This window comes from Sapajus apella, unplaced genomic scaffold (genome assembly GCF_009761245.1).
Source record: "Sapajus apella isolate SASKATOON/1434 unplaced genomic scaffold, GSC_monkey_1.0 scaffold1, whole genome shotgun sequence".
NCBI classification, from domain to species: domain Eukaryota; kingdom Metazoa; phylum Chordata; class Mammalia; order Primates; family Cebidae; genus Sapajus; species Sapajus apella.
In genome coordinates, this window is record NW_022436941.1 from 46,856,249 (window position 1) to 46,873,076 (window position 16,828).

The 16,828-nt window shown below is 39.6% G+C and overlaps 1 pseudogene across 1 annotated transcript in view; it reads left to right on the plus strand.

Annotated features, from left to right (window-relative positions):
- LOC116556269 overlaps window positions 1-16,244 on the plus strand; it is a 37,779-nt pseudogene extending 21,535 nt beyond the window's left edge. Inside the window, exons 2-4 of the transcript XR_004270922.1 lie at window positions 2,825-2,994; window positions 3,732-3,844; window positions 14,579-16,244. The product of XR_004270922.1 is annotated as an uncharacterized LOC116556269 (transcript). The remainder of the gene's footprint in view (window positions 1-2,824; window positions 2,995-3,731; window positions 3,845-14,578) is intronic.
- The last annotated feature ends 584 nt before the right edge of the window (window positions 16,245-16,828 follow it).

Sequence of the window (16,828 nt, forward strand, 5' to 3'; positions counted from 1 at the left end):
AGACTTTAGCTTTGTTTTAAATTTATTAAATTTATTGAACATTTATTGAATGCCTGTTCTTTGCCAGACATTGTGTTACATGCTGGTGGTACAAAGACAGTCTATTTAAGGAGAAAGACTTTATAAGACATTGTAAATAACTATAATACAATTCACTGAATGATATAATAGAGGCAACACAAAGGATCATGGGAACATATGAGGGAATAATTAATTATGCCTTGAGGGAGGATGTCAGGAAATGCTGTATTTGATCAGAGCCTTGAAGGACAAGAAATAAGGATTTTCCAGAAGGATGGGAGGAAGTTGAGAGTTCATTTTAAGTGATGGGAACAGCATGAGCATGCATGTGAATATGCCTGGCATATTTGGTGGATGATAAGAGTTGGTTGACTGTAAAAACAGTCACCAACTTCCCTTTCCTGTCTAACTCCTCGCAAAGTGACGTTGCAGATCTATCCATTAAGAGGTGGAGTCGAGGCAGGCAGATTGCCTGAGGTCAGGAGTTTCAAGACCACTCTGGCCAACATGGTGAAACCCCATCTCTACTAAAAATACAAAAACATTGGCCAGATGGGGTGGTGTGCACCTGTAATCCCAGCTACTCGGGAGGCTGAGGTAGGGGAATTGCTTGAACCAGGAAGGTGGAGGTTGCAGCGAGTCAAGATTGCACCACTGCACTCCAGCCTGGGCAACAGAGTGAGACTCTGTCTCAAAAAAAAAAAAAAAAAAAAAAAAAGAGAGGTGGAGTCTCTTTCTGTATTCCAAACCTGGAGTTAATCGTATGACTTGCATTGACCAGTGGATATTAGCAAATAGTGTAGAGACTCATGCACTGGGGCCTCTGCACTTAGAACCCTGTGACTGTAATGTCAGTGAGCCCAGGTTGTTGCACTGCAGAATGAGTGGCCACCCAGAGAAGAACTGAGGCTCTTGCTGACAGTCATTGAACTGCTAAACATGTGAATGAGATCGTCTAGTTACCAGCTGAGCCACCATTTGATCACAAACACATGGGAGAGTCCAGGGGAAATCAGCCCAGATTTCCCTCATCTCTCTGGGGTGCCAGCTCAGACAAAACTAACTGCCCAGCCCATTCACAGACTTAGGAACTAAGTAAAATGTTGTTTTAGCTAGTAAATTTGGGGTGTTTTGTTTTGCAGCAAAGCTGGTATGCGGAAGTTATATGTAAAGTACAGAGAATATAGAAAGAGGGAGAAGCTGAAAATGAAGAGAATGTCAAGGAGTTTAAGATATCTGATACTGTATTAAGGAGTTTACACCTACTTTCTAGTACCAAGCTTCCCCACTTCATTGATTCATGTACTGCTTTTATCTTTTTTAAAACATCTCACACTACCTGAATAGATTAATTTTTCTTTAAATTGCCTGAGTTTTATACTGAAATTTACTTTTAAAGCAAACTTATTAACTTGACACCCAGTTTGATGTGTTAATTCTGTTTTTTGAAACCTATTAAAATATGAATAAGAAGTTGGTTTGTTTGCTATCAGAAATCATCTGTATATTATGAGTAGTGCATTCAAGGATTTCCTGCTTTAATCAGTAGGAATCAGAAGCATGTGGAGAATAGTTTTAAGAGCAGAGGCTGCTGCTAGGGAGGAGTGAGGAGGCTAATGTAGGGGTCCAAGTGGGAGATGGTAAATGGTAGGTAGGTACATTTGAAATGTGTTCCTGAGGAAGAAGAGAAAGGACCTGGTGACAGATTTGATCTATGTGGGGTGAGAATGGGGAGTGTGAAGGAGAAGGAGTATAAATATTGCTAGTTATTTTGGATCATAAATACTAATACTATTAAGAAAAAAAATATGTTATACAATTTATAATTTGATATGTTATAAAATTATATAAGAAAATATAATAATGTTACACTTGTAGAGTTTGTGATAGTAGGTCATTTGAAAACAGGTGTACTAGGCATTTGGACATATGGATTTGTGCTTAAAATATTATTTTTGAAGTCATCAGTATGTAGTTGGTACATAGTTGAAGTCATGAGAGTAGATGACATCATCTAGAGAAAATATTTGGTACAGAGATCTTCAACTTTTGTTTTGCTCATCCCCAAACTCTTAAGAGAAATAACTTGCTGCAGCTAGAAATAGTGAGGGGTTCATATATGTAATGATTCTCAAATGGGAGTGAAGGGGATCTGTGCAGTGTGAAAAACATGTCCCCCTGGTGATTTTGCTATACTGCTCCTCACCCCTTGTTGGTTTAATGAACCAACAAGGACTGAGGAAGAGGAATTAGTAAAGACAGAGAGCTTTAAGATGGAGAGGTAATCCACAGTGCTAAATTTTGCAGAGAAATCTAGTAGTATTAACATTATTCTTTAGCCAGTGCTGACTCATGAAAATATAGTACTTGGCGTATGATAGGAGCATGGTAAAGGTTTGAGTGAATGATTTATGTAGGACTGTTTTATATTTGAAATACTGCATAAGCCTTCAGTATTAAACTTAGACAAGATTTGTAATTGTACTACTTTGGACTTGGAAATCAATGTGGATTTAAAAAATTTTCTCTGTCCACGGTCAGTGGCTTAGAAGAGTGCCTACTTGGGCACCTTAGTCCTGATCCCAGGGCAGAGCAATGTTTGAGCCTGTATTGAGGAAATAATGCTGGGGCAAGGGTGTTGACTGATGTCTGTTTTATGGCCATTCCATGTGTGGTCATCCTGCCTCTGCCACCCATGGTTCCCAGAGGTGAGTTACTTACTTGCCTTACGCTGTTTTGGGTTGAGAGAATGAATAGACTTTACCGGCAGAACTGGAATGCCATCAGCCTATCTAGTTCTTAGGCATTTTATGCTCACACTAGCAGCTTCCTTTATTATTATTATAAAAATGAAAGGATTTCTACCTGCCTTCGCCTGCAGCTAGGGGAAGGCCCCAGATCAGGATAGCAGAGTTTCCTCAGACGAGAAGTGGTGCCCCTTGCATACTGCTCAGAGAATTCTCAGCAGCACAGGTTCATTTGACATCTGGTATTCACGATTCCTGTGAGAGTGGCTTCCCCCTAAATGTGCCCTGAAAGCATTCCTGCTGTGCCCCTTCTGTCCAAGTATAAACACATTATAGGAAATGAACAAGTAAAGACCCAGCTTATCCGGAAGGAATGAAGGAACCCCTCACCCAGCTGGCCTGGGGTTTTGATGTCCAGCTTCAGGAAATTTTGCCAGCCACTGGGGTAGGGGCGGTTGTCTTGACACTTGGCACCTTAGTTCCTTTCCCATTCTAAACTCCCCAGGTGCTGTCCACAGCCTCTGTTCTAAGTCATCCAGCTGAGGAAAATTGTTCCAGGACCTTTAAAATGTGAAAGAAGGGTTGTTTTTCATTGTAGGTTAACCAATGTGCAGCTGGATTAGTTATTTACAGTTGTAAATGTGGTGCTATGTTTACTGAGGTAGAGGGACACATTTAAAAATAATTGAAGCAGTCTACAGCCAGACCTATAAAGAAAAAACTGCCTTTCCACTTGTTTTAATATGAAGATAAAAATATTAAAAATGATAAAATGAATATATAACGAGGAAGTTGACACCAAAATTAAAGGAAAAGGAAAGCCTTTTCACTTTCCCCTGGCTACTGTCTTTCCAATTTCATTTTTTGTTCCGGCCTAATGAATGTATTGTAAGTAAAACCTGCAAGCTGTCTTTGCTCTCTGCCTTCCTACTACTGCAAATATCACCTCAGCCACTCTTTCAGATCCACTTCAAGGAAACACTGACTTGAAAACTCTCCCCCATGGTTTTGTCTGAACTGGCTGCCATTCTGCAGCATACACCAGATCCAATTGCTGGAGTCAGGGAACCCGAGAGGTGAGCGAGAGCAAGCACTTAGCTGAGTGAGTCAGGCGGGCCTGTGTGAAAGGATGTAGGTGAGCCAGAAGCTAATGGGAAGAATAGGGGGTCGTTGCTAATTTTGATGTGGGGAAATCTGAAAGGCTCTTCTGCATGTCAGGGCATTTGAATATTTGGCAAACAGCTGGCTGGGCTCCGGGAGAACGCCTCTTGATTCGCCTCGTCAGATGTTCAAAGATAAAATGAGGCAGCATGCACGCCAGCACATAGCTCATAGCCTTGCAGTCAGTTTTGAATTTAGATTTGAATTGTGATATCAATGTCATGGTGGCACATGCTTCGAGAAAGTACTTACAGAGAATAATTGAAAGATTCAGTGTGAAGCTTCTGAAAGCTGTAATTTAAAGTTCCAGAAGCCTCCATATTACTCTCACCATTAAAATTTAAAGTGACAGAAGCCCAATTATGTATGGTTATTTTCTTAAATAAAATCATATTTCTACCCCAAGTGAAAGATTCATTGCTGCCCGCTAATCTCTGTCAGGAGAACCAATCTCAGCGGCGTCTAGTGTCGGCAGCGAAGATGGTTAGCTTTATGCTAGGGACAATGGAGCGGCCCTGGGGGAAGCAGAACTGGAAGGCCTCCACGGAGGAGCTTGACTTGCAGGAGGCTGATTTGCATGATAATCACCATCATGGATCCTCTCTGGTGCCAGCCTCCACACTTAACCAAATGCAGTATAACTTTCACAGCAGCTGAGAAGCCCGAGTAGGGGCTGTAGCACACATTTTGCAAAGTCTGGATGACGTCAAAAACTGCTAGTGAAGTGGGGGCAGCTGGTTGTAAAGCTAAACCACATCGAAGAATAGAGACTTGGAACATAACCTTAAAACCTGATAAAGAATATCAAGGGGGCTGTTGAAAAATACGAAGCCTTTCCCTCTTTTTTTTTTTTTTTTTTTTTTTAACTCAAAGGAATCTGTTTACCAGAAGCAGCCTTTTCCTACTGGAACTTCTGAGGCTGTTGAAACCACGGCATGAAAATAGATCAGTGGAAATACAGAAACATTTCCAGTGCAGACATTTCAGTCTCTATCAGTTAAAAGTATGGAGCCAGACTTGTAGAATAGGACTCTTCCCACCAATCCTTGGTCTGTTTGATTATACTTTATATTGCATTGTGATTTGGGGCATATGATAGAATGGTAGCCAGAATTGCAATGAAAAATTGCACAGAGACAGTCAAGATGAAATCACTCAGAGTTTCTTATGAAAAACTTCATTCCTTAAGGTTCCCAGGGACAAAGGAACATGTAAATCAACTGATGTCATGATGCATGATTTTGGATAATATGGAGAGTATGTACATATCAATACTAATCTAAGCAGTCTTACAAATAATACATCACTTATTTCTTGTAATTTTCCCAGTTTGATAAAACATTTACGAGTAGGTCTTGATTCTGCTGAGTTTTATCATGACTGCAGCACAGCCAGCTCTTTGGCAGTCTGCAAGTTTATTTTTTGTTTTCTGGATTTAGCCTTAGGATCTATCCTTCTTTTTACAGAATTGGTCCTGTGATAAGAACTCAACTTCTCTTCCTTCCCTTTTGTTCGTGTCTCAGTAAGAGGTGGCCACATTCACTTATGTCCATGATTCCATCACTATGTTTAGACTCTCCCTGTAAATTATTTTGTCTCTTCCATTTTCCACCTTTGACATTTTGTTGGCCTCTTCCTTTAAAAAATCCTTTTTTAAATTCCCTGCTCCCAGCCTCCTTTCTTTCAATTCTTCTTGACTTGTCTACTCTGCAGCCTCTGCCTTTTCACCATTTACTCTTAACCCTTTGCAGTCTGGATTCAGTCACCCCAGGTGTGCTAAAACTACTTTCTCAGACAAAGATAATACTGCTACTTGACCTGCTTTTCTCACTCTGCCCTATAGAGGAGTGACTTACCTAATTGGTAAACTTGGGGTGAATAAGTGGGCTAGCTCAGCTTACTGCCAGCCATGCTCGTTCTATCTGGGGAAGGGCCTGCCTATCAAGAACGTACATTTCTCCCTGAGGCTGGGGGCTCATCCCAGCTTTTGCTGTCCTGGTCTGCCAAGATTATATAATTCTTTTCTTTCTTTTTTTTTTTAATGATAGAGAGTTTTGTTCTGTTGCCCAAGCTGGAGTGCAGTGGCGCAATCTCGGCTCACTGCAACCTCCACCTTGATCTGTGCCTCAGCCTTCCATATAGCTGGGATTACAAGTGTGTGCCACCACACCTGGCTACTTTTTGTGTTCTTAGTAGAGATGGAAGTTCACCTGTTGGTCAGGCTGGTCTTGAACTCATGACCTCAAGTGATCCACCTGCCTCGGCTTCCCAAAGTGCTAGGATCATAGGCAGGAGCCACCATGCCCGGCCCCAAGATGATATAATTATATAGCATAGCCAGGTGTGTTTTGGATTTCAGACTAAGCTACTTCCTCCACTTTGGCTGCAATCAGTAATAAAGGTTATATTCTGGTTCGCCATCTGTTTTATTTTTGTATTTTTTTGATTTGCTCAGAACCCAGGAAAGGAAAGGGGTGTCAATTTTGCAGAATCCTTTAGAAACCTCAACACATATCTGTACAAGTAAAAAGTTAAATTTTTGTCTTTCCAAATTCACTTTCCAGAAGCAACCACTATTAATGTGTGTGGTATATTCTTTTTGATTTTTCTATGTATATGCAAATATGTGTTTATATAAGTATGTAATAGAAACTTTTTTTAAGGATAGAGTCTTGCTGTATTGCCTAGGCTGGAGCGCAGTGGTTATTCACAGGCACTGTCTTTGCCCACTATAGCTTCAAACTCCTGGGCTCAAGTGATCCTCTTGCCTCAGCCTCCTGAGTAGCTGGGACTGAAGGTGCATGCCACTGTGCCCAGCAATAGAAATGTTTTTACTTGAATATCACATAACAGAAATACACATACCTACGTATTTATACTTACATGTCTCTAAGACAGATATATTTCTTTTCATATAATTTCTCTTTATACACATATATTTGTATATATGCACAGTTGTATTTTTTCCAAATATGGTATCACACTATACATTTTGTCCATCATCCTTTTTTCCCTGAGCATAGCTTCATGCCAGTAAATAGAGGCATACTATGTTATTTTTAATGGCTGCACAGTGTTCCGGAGCATGGATGGTCCATGATGAATCATCCTTCAACTGTTGGCTATTTAGATCATTTAATACTTTTGCTATTGCAGATAACACTGTAGTGAACATGGTAATGTTTTTGTTTTTGTGAACTTGTGCTGCTATTTCTGTAAGATAGATTCCTAGAAGTAGAACTACTAGGAGGTATTTGATTAATAATAATGAGGAACTCATAGGTTGGGAAGGATTCTGAGAATGCTCAATTTATCTAACACACCCAGGAAGATATTTTTTTCTTGCTATGGCATTGAATAGTCCAAAGAGTAAGACTCCATATTCTTTTTCAGTAATGCTTTCCAGTAACTTGAAATCAAAATCGATTATAAAAGAAATGGTAAATGACCTGTTGAGAGTCTGGCCATACTATAAGGGACCTGAAATCTGCTTCTGCCACCCATTCCACAGTGCATCAGGCCTAAAGAATAGTTGGCTATCCTTTACCTGGATTACTTTGCTTGTGTCCCAAGGCTGTGTCCCTTGCAGAGAGGCATGTGATAGCTCTTTCACAAGCTGGCCTAAAGAAAAGAAAAAAGCATGATGCAACTTGACAGAGTTGTGGGATACTGAGTGCTTCAGCTGGCCCCCTCTGAAGCATGTAGAATTTATTTAGAATATTTTCAGTATGGTGATGACCTACAAGGGGGAAAAAAACTCCTGTATGTTATGGAACTGGCTGTAGGCCTGGTGGGAACAGTGTTGCAGACATGTGCTTTTTTCACTGTCATATCTTTTACATGTTTCCCACTCAGTGTGCACATAGAAGCATATCTGTGTCAGAAACAAGTGCAGCACTAGTAGCAAAGATGAACATGTTCAACAGCTAGGAATGATCACATACTGTGCACATTTTACACAGCACCGTGGAAAGAGCCAGGCAGCCTCACTGTTAGATCATTCCACTGCACACCAAAGAGATTAGAAATGGACTTTTAATTATGATTGCTGATTTGCTATCATAATTAAAGGCTGCATTCCTTAATATGAGCATCTGATTAGGTTAATTTTCTTTAATTGATGAACGAGCATATAAACTTATAAAACTGAATTTGTTGTTATATATTGACTATTTAATATTCTGACTTTTTTGCTGGAGTACAAACTGTAGGCACTCTTTATCTGTTTTAGTTTTGAGGTAACTATTCTTCCTTCCTTCACCTTTGTGTGGCTTTTTAGATTTATTAATGGATAGAGTAGTGCTAAATGACTATTAAACTCTTTTCCATATACAGTAAAACCCATTAACATAGACCTCACTAAATTTGGAATTTATGAAAATGAGGTTGGGGCCTGGGTTAAAGTTTACCTTTGCATTGTCTCTAAACTAAAGCTTCACTGAGCTAATAAATAGTATAAATAAAATTGCAGGGGGGGTGGCACTACAACTTTAAAAAGCAGACTTTTCCAGCACTTTAGAGAAAGACCTTATAAGAGAGGTAATGAAGTAATGTCGCATAGTGCAAACACTAGGCCACTTACTAGTTATGTGACCTTAGCTTCATGGAGTATTTTCCTCCATCTGTAAAATGGAGATAGTTATCTACTTTATGAGGTTGTTGTGAGAGTCAGTTTTCAGGTATAGAAATGCCTTGTGTGAAGTAGTTACTTCATAAATGGCAGGTAAGTATTACCTAAAATAAGTGGTGAGCTAATTTTAAATACGTATTAATATTTTTTTTGTTTACTAAACTAGGGTTCCTTGGCAATTTATAGTTTTGTTAACCTCCTCTGAGGTATTACTTTTATTGTTATTATTAGCGATTGAAGGAAAAACCTAGCAGTTTGGTATGGCTGTAAAGAGCACGAGCTTTGGAGTCAGATAACTGCAAATTTGGAAGTAGCTCTACCACTTAATAGCTGTGTGGCCCTAGGAAAGTTAACATCTCTTAAAGTCTGTTTTCCAGTTTGTAAAAAGGGGATAATAATACCTGCTCCAGGACTGTTTTGAGGATTAAATGAGATAATGCATGTAAGGTAAAAATCCCAGTGATTTTCATGTAATAAACTCCCAAATGTCAGCTGTTGCTGTTATCATGATCTTTTTGATAATTGTCCATACTTTAGACTTTTCATTCATTCAGGCTTGTGTTTTTCAATTCACCCAAATTAATGAATTTTACTCTAGATATAATGTCCATTCTAGATGAGAATTTTAAGTAGGTAAGTAAAAATTATAGAGAAGCAAAAATGGCCGTATAAATAGTGTGGAAAAAAGAATAATATTTTAAAAGTGGAGGTGCAAAGGCCTCAAGTTAGACTTAAATTACTGCATAATGAATTTGGTGCATAATCTTTGTGTCCTTTATCAAAGCTTTTTATATTAACTAGAAGGAAATGGAACTTTATATATAAGTAGTAAAAAGTGTGACCAGTTCATTCCATTCATTGGGAGAGAAAGGCATTAAGTCCATGTTCAACTTGATTTTCATCTTCTTGTTTCCCCTATGTTTCATAAGCTGTATGAGTGAGAAATGTAAGTACTGTAATGTCCTGCATAGAGACTGTAATCTATCCTCCCCTTAATGACAGTCTTATACAGTTTGTAGAATCCATCACCTCAACAGAGCAGACTGAATTACTTCGATGACTGGCAAATGGGCACCACTTGTGGTGAAATGAAAGCAGTCAGGTGTGTGTTTATTAAGTGCTCTTCAATAGGAGAAATGTGTTTTCCTGAAAACTCTCATCCATGCTATTTTTGTAGAAGCAAAAAAAAGTGCCCATCTTCCTTTGAGAAAACAGAAGAATTATTTTTCTTGAGAATCTGTACTATTACAATAGAAATTCACAATCATAAATGTGTTATAAAAATCAGGCTTTTCTACAGTGTATGCAGGAACAGTGGAAGCTTGCAATAATAACTGGCAGGGGCACAGCCAGTACTCTTGGGCAATGTGCCTTTGGTTTTCCAGTACTGCCCAATTCAAGTGGATCACTTAAAAAAGTTAAGTCAGTTCATTAATTTGATGACCAGTGGTTCTACATATAAGGGTTTTCATAAAAATAAATTCACAAGTCAGAAAATATCTTTTGTCAGACCATGTTTTCTAAGGTTTAGGTCAGAAAATGTGATCATTCTAATGCATACCATGTTGATTATTTATATTATATCAGATCTTTATTAGAAATACTGGCTGGTTAGTTGTGAAGGTCTGGCATTATTTGTCTAGATCTGGCATATGGGTAAGATCAGCAGTAATAGCAGAGTATTTATTGAATGCTTACTATATGCAGGTACTGTGCTAAAAGCTGGGGATATAAGACCCTCACTCACCTCCCCCAAAAAAGACACAGTCTCATGTTGCTGACAACAACCCTGTGAAGCAGATACAGACAAAAGAATAAGTTTATAGAATTTAAGTAATTCGTCCAAGATAGGTCAGCTATAAAGTGACAGAGCTGGAATTATGGTGCTGTATTTGTTATAGCTACCTAACCTATATTCTGGTTAAGAGATACCAAAGTATAGTGGCTTAAGAAAGAAGGAGCTCCTTGACACAACAAAGCTGCTGTAGCAGTTCTGGTTTCTTATGTTTAGATTGTTGGGTCAGGGAGATGTAAACTTCTGTCTGATACCTCTGTTATCCCTGGATTTTTGGCCTCATTAATATGTCTGAAGATGCATATGCGTTCTCTTTAAGGGCACTCCCTGGAGGTTGTACTTCTGACTTTTTTTTTTTTTACTGCAACAGTTTATTTTTCCTTACACAATAGCATGTTGCTGTGGCCTGATGTTCTCACATAACAATAGAAAACCAAAATTTGTCGTCATTGCTTAAAGGATTGAGAATTGTGTGCAAAAGAAACCTTGTATAAATTAAAAGGATGAATAAATTTACAAGTGTACATGCAAACTGCTTCCAACTCAAAACAAGTTACAGCCCATGGTATTCTGGCAGGAAAACACCAGATAGAAAGAAAACAGGGTTCTAAGGCTTGGACTTCTCCAATCCTGATATACTGGTGAGACGGAAATGACAACTGCTTCAGGAGCCCTTGCCAGCCTCTAGAGAAATCCTGGAACACTTAGCCCTGACACATTAATACCTGCACAGATTGGAGACTGCTGGCCATGCACACTCACCAAGCCACAGACTTCTCTCCTACAAGCGTGTTCTCACCTCAGTCACAGAAGTGACTGAGCCACATGTATTAGTATTAAGAGTTTAAATCACAGGTATTCCTGGTTTCTACTCACATCCCATCCGTCATACCTAGCTACAAGGAAGGCCTGAAAATATAGTTTTTTGCGGCCATTCATCCCATAAAATTCAAGGATTCTATCAATAAAAAGAAGTAGGCAGTGGGTATTAGGAGACAGTTGTCATTCTGAGTCACATGCTAACAAAAACATTGTTTCAAAGTGGAGTTTTCCCCACAGACTTGTCCAAGTGATGAAAGACCTTAACACTTTGGGGTATGCCTAAATCCATTATCCAGTTTTTTTCAAGTAAGGTTATGTGTATATGTATGTTGTGTGGTATATTTAAATATTCAAAATATGTGACATATCATGAATATTAAATGATTCTACAGTGGACTGTGGTCATCTGTAAGAGCCAGTGAAACATTTTATGGTGAAGTCTACTGGCTTTAATCGTTGGCAGGAAGGCTTACAAAACCCCCAGGATTTGTCTTGCTTGCATCCTAACTCTCATAAAGATCTTGGACTGAGAGATCTATGTTGTAAGAAGTGTGTTCTTAAAGAAATGCCTCTAAGGTTTTATAAAAATTAAATTAAGGTTTTGAATGAGGGATGTACTCAATGCATGAATTATAAATAACACTGACCGAGAACTTCAAGTTTTCTCAGAATTCTTGGTCTATTCTGATGTAATTTAGACGTTTACTATAGAAAAATCAGTACATTTTCATTGAGAAGATATTTAGATACTAATTGCATTCAGATCCTTGCCCACATGTTTCTTGAGGCCACGGGTACTCAGAGGAGATGAGCACAGGCTACACCTCAAGTGTTTAATACATACACATAAGTTCTTAGGCTACCTGGGCCCCAGCCCTCCTACTCCAAACCTAAAGCAGTCTCTGTTGAGCTCAGCTCAGAGGCAGTTTCAGTCCAGTTTTATCACACTGGCCATGTGGAAGTAGAAAGAAGCAATCCAAAGAGAGTGAGAACCTTAAAGAGATGAACCCCAAAGAGGCGAGAGCCCACAGAAGTTAAAGCTTTAACATTTTCTCCTAGTACACCAAAACCTCCTCCCTCTTAGAAAAAGTTAGCTACTCGGGAGGCTGGGGCAGGAGAATTGCTTGAGCCCGAGAGGTGGAGGTTACAGTGAGCCGAGATTGCAACACTGCACTCGAGCCTGGGAGACAGAATGAGACTCCATTTCAACAAAACAAAACAAAACAAAACAAAACAAAACAAAACAAAACAAAAAAAGAAAAAGTTTAACTGAGTTGGGTAACTTGATTCAGTCATTTTGTGTCTTTTCCTCCTTGGGGATGGGATTGGGTAGAGGTAAGGAGAAGATGGGGTGGAAATTTCCTCTCCTTCTCCTTCTAGAGATCAGCACCAGGCACTTTGGAGAAAGCATAATAAGTACAAGACATGACCTTTATCCAGTTCTCAAAGGGCTAGCACAATCTTTTGGGGAAGGTAATGTTTACCAAACATTTAGTTAAAATCAAGTGCTAAACTGTATGATATTGATTATTCTGAAGGAATCCAGATAAGGGATAAATTCATGTGGATTTGCTTCTTGGGGAAGACTTTTTAGATTGTGTCACAAGTGTCAGGACAAGGGATGAAAATTTTGGAGCTAATTAAGAAGGCAGAAAAGAGAATGTGAACAAAGATTCAGAATGAGCTTAGAGGTTAGTAGACCTGTGTGCTCGAAGCAGAGACTTCATGTTGGACACTAGAAAATGAAGTGAAATAAGAAACTGGAAGATGTCAAAAATCAGGCAGGGGTTAGGCTATAGGAGAGGCCATTAATAATAGAATGTGGTAAGAATAAATTAATAACTGACAGAATAATCATGCGTATAGTGCTATCATTTGTCTAGGCTGGGCAGAGGAGGTTCCTATGAAGGGTCTCAGCAGCATAGGTTTCCAGGAAACAGGAGGAAGCCAACATTAGGTGTATTAGGGACTGGGAACCTGGTTTCACTAGGGTGAGCCAGCAGCCCAATCCTTAGTGACCAAGTGGATGTGATGATCTTGGGATTAGTTCAGGGAAGGTGTTGATACCTGAGATTTAATTTAGCAGGAAGTTTGGGCCACTAGAATTGTAGATGTCAGGTGAGATTTTGAGTCAGGAGGGGTGCTATCATGGAAGAAAGCAGTCTATTCACAGCTGGATCCCAGCTTGCAGCTGGGGGCCTGGAATGGAATCTAGGGAAGAGTTTTATAAGGGCCCTAGTCAAGTAGATTTTAAGTTCAGGGCAAGGCATAAGGCATTGTAGGAAACAGAAAATCCAGTCAGGGCAGACGCCAGCTGTGAGGATTGAGTCAAAGTGTTTGGAGCTAGGAAAACAGGGAGAAATGAAGAAGGAATGTAAAGTTAGTGCAACTGAATGCATTTGTGGTCAACTATAGAATTCCAGTCTCACCATCCGCTGGGCTGAAGTTGCTTCTCTAAGGCCGGCTGTGATGAGGATGGGTTGAAGGTTATGGAAGTGCTAGCCTTTGAAGTGTAGATGTCAGGGGCCCAAGCTCAGAGGGAGCCCAGAATGAATAACTGCGGTAGAGGCCCAGAGGAGGTAGCATCACTTGGAAGGAATTGAGACCATGGCAGAGGTGGTGTAGGCCTAACTAGGATACCATCTGATTCCAGGCTGAGGAGAAGAGGGCCTTAGCAAGGAGGTGTGGTGGAGGCAGGGTCTACAATAAGACAATCCAAAGAGAAAGCAGCCCCTGAGCATGTGAATGAGTTGAAATATTTCTTGTAAAGACGCCTCTCTTTTCTGGTCCATGATAATGTAATTAATATACAAGGTATGACTGGATACTTCCATAGTGTTCTCGTGGGGCCCGTTACCTAGCTGATGTTTCAAGTGTTCGTGTATGCCTCTGTCTTTGACCCACCTGGCTGGTTCAGAGTCTCTGCTGAAGAAAGTGTGCTTCTGCCTGGCTGATTGCTTCACAGCACACTTCTCTATCTGCAGCTGTTGTTTCCCAGCCATCCATATGGTGCCACAGGATGGGACACAGGCAGGGACTTTACAATTCACAAAGGGGTAAGGCTTAGGACCACGAATGCGGATTTTCCTACTTATAAAGGCAAGGAATGAAAATGCAGAATCCTTACCTGGTAGGGAAACTTTCTTTTCCAAATATGCATGTATGTGATATTTCTGATTTCTTTAGGCTTGGATCTGTGCCTGAGGGTGAGATAGATTTCAAAATCATTATTTAAAGTAGGGAGGTAAAGTTTTAGACAGTATCACCACCCTAAGAGATCCTGGTTGTTTTTGAAATGTTGAGCTAAATAACATTTTAGTGATCAGTGAAAGGCTAACCTTTGTACTTTTGAAAAGTTCTCAGAAAGGCCTGGATTAATAATTGGTTTCAATTTGTCCACAGATACACTGCCTCTAGGACTGGGACAGATAGCCACTGAGAACCTGCTTCAAATCACCTTGCACATTTTCTTGTTGGAAAGATAACCACTGGAGAACCATCTCGTTACCTTCAGCAAAAGCGGAAAGCAATCAAGACATTTAGAATGCCACGGCAGACAGCAGTGGTTCAGCAGAGGAAGTTTACAAGATGGTGTGCCACACTAGCTAGAAATCAGAAAAGATCGAAGTTAGCCTTTTTATCTCAGCTGCTCCTTAAATCAGTGCAACCCCTCCAAATTAATGTGAATTAAAACATGCATTGCCTTTCAACTTAATTCAGTACTTACTATGTGTGAACCACTGTACAAAATAGGGGAAGAAAATGAGGGCAACAAAGATGTGGGGCCTGTCCTCAATAAATTTAGAGTTAGTTTCAGGGTACATTTTTTTTTCTTTTGCTGTTGATTAGGTCTATCCCTAAGACAAGAAATAAATGAATGGAAAAGTATATTCTGTAAGTGTTTCAAATCTCTTTAATAAAAAACAAAACAAAACAAAACCTCAAAACTCCTAACATGGGCAACTCGGGACATTTTAATCCCCCTTTTTTTGTTGGACTTCTGATAAGATCCATTTTATTGATTCCATAAATATTCAGTAGACTTTAGAGATATTAATACAATTATAGTTTGAGTTAATTTGCATTAAATTCTATTTTCTCCTCTTAGGTATAGATTGTCTGTTGGAAAAATATATTGTTTGTGGATTTCTTGGGGAGTGGGGAGGTGAATTTTACCTGTTGTCTCTATAGTCCGCTACCTTCCATGCCCCCTAGGGCAGCGGTACCCAACCTTCTTGGCACCAGGGACCAGGTTCCTGAAAGACAGTTTTTCCACTGATGGTGTGGGGGGTGGTTTTGGGGTGAAACTGTTCCACCTCAGCTCATCAGGCATTAGTTAGGTTCTCACAAGTGCACAACCTAGATCCCTCACATGTGCAGTTCACAGTAGGGTTCGCACTGCTATGAGAATCTCAGGCTGCCACTGACCTGACAGGAGGCAGAACTCAGGTGGCAATGCTTACTGACCCACCTCTTGCTGTGCGGCCTGGTTCCTAACAGGCCATGGACTCCCACAGACTGATCCACAGCTTGAGGACCCCTGTCCCAGGAGCCTGCCATTCTGAGTGAGTTATTAGCATGAAGAAAAGGAAGATTTGGTCAAATGTGGGTGGTGGTACTGAGATACCCAAGATAGGACAGGGATGGAACAAAACCCATCTGGGCAATGGCTCTATGAAAATTTGCCTAAGTAATTATTTCAGTATTCATTGTATTGTCCTTTGTGTTCCATAAGTTAAATGACTGTCCAGTTTTTCCAAAAATTTATTTCTGACTTGAATATAAGTGTGTCATGATTTTCCCAGTGTAAAGACACTGATATTACTGTAGACACCAGACATTTTATGTAGTGTCTGTGACACATTTTGGTATGTATGAGCCAACAATAGACATGTCTTTGTCTTGAGGAGTGTCCATCTGAATTGAAAATGTGTCAGCTTTTTTTTTAACATCATCAACAGACTTCTTAATTAAGCTGCCAATACATACTGCCAATAGCACTGTGTGCTGCCTGAGAAATGCATTGTGTAAGTGCTATTTCCATCTTATTAAATAAACAATGTTGCTCCATATAAACTGGATTTAAAATGTTCTTTGAATGAGGGATTATATTGCTCCATAAATAATGTGATGAGAATTCTCATATTATCCCTTTTAATTTAATTTCTAAAAAAATATTATTTGTTCCTCAGTAAAGAATAGCTCTAATTGGACTGGTAACTTTAATGATAAGATTCATCCATTACAGGCTGAATTGCCTCATCCCTAAACTCCTGGTAGCAATACTGGATATTTGTTATGCCACTTTCAGTTTACATGAAGTATCTTCCAGGAAGTCTTAACTATTAACTTGTGTTATAATAAACTGTATTTATTTCCTGTTATGGAAGATTTCTTGGAGGGTCCATCTGTATATTCCTGGTGCCTATCGTAGTCTTGCTAATGGAATAGTACCTTTATTGGTGCTATTTAGGGGTTGGTAGTTTACAATCAATCTACTTAGAATTAATCCAAATAAACTGGATATTTTTTAGGATATGTGCTGCCGAAGCAAGCACTAAACTGGATATTTTTATATAGTCTAGTCCTCTGGGCCTCTTATTTGGTATCTTGAATTTGCCAGTTCAGCCCTGTTATTTGTACCAACGTCCA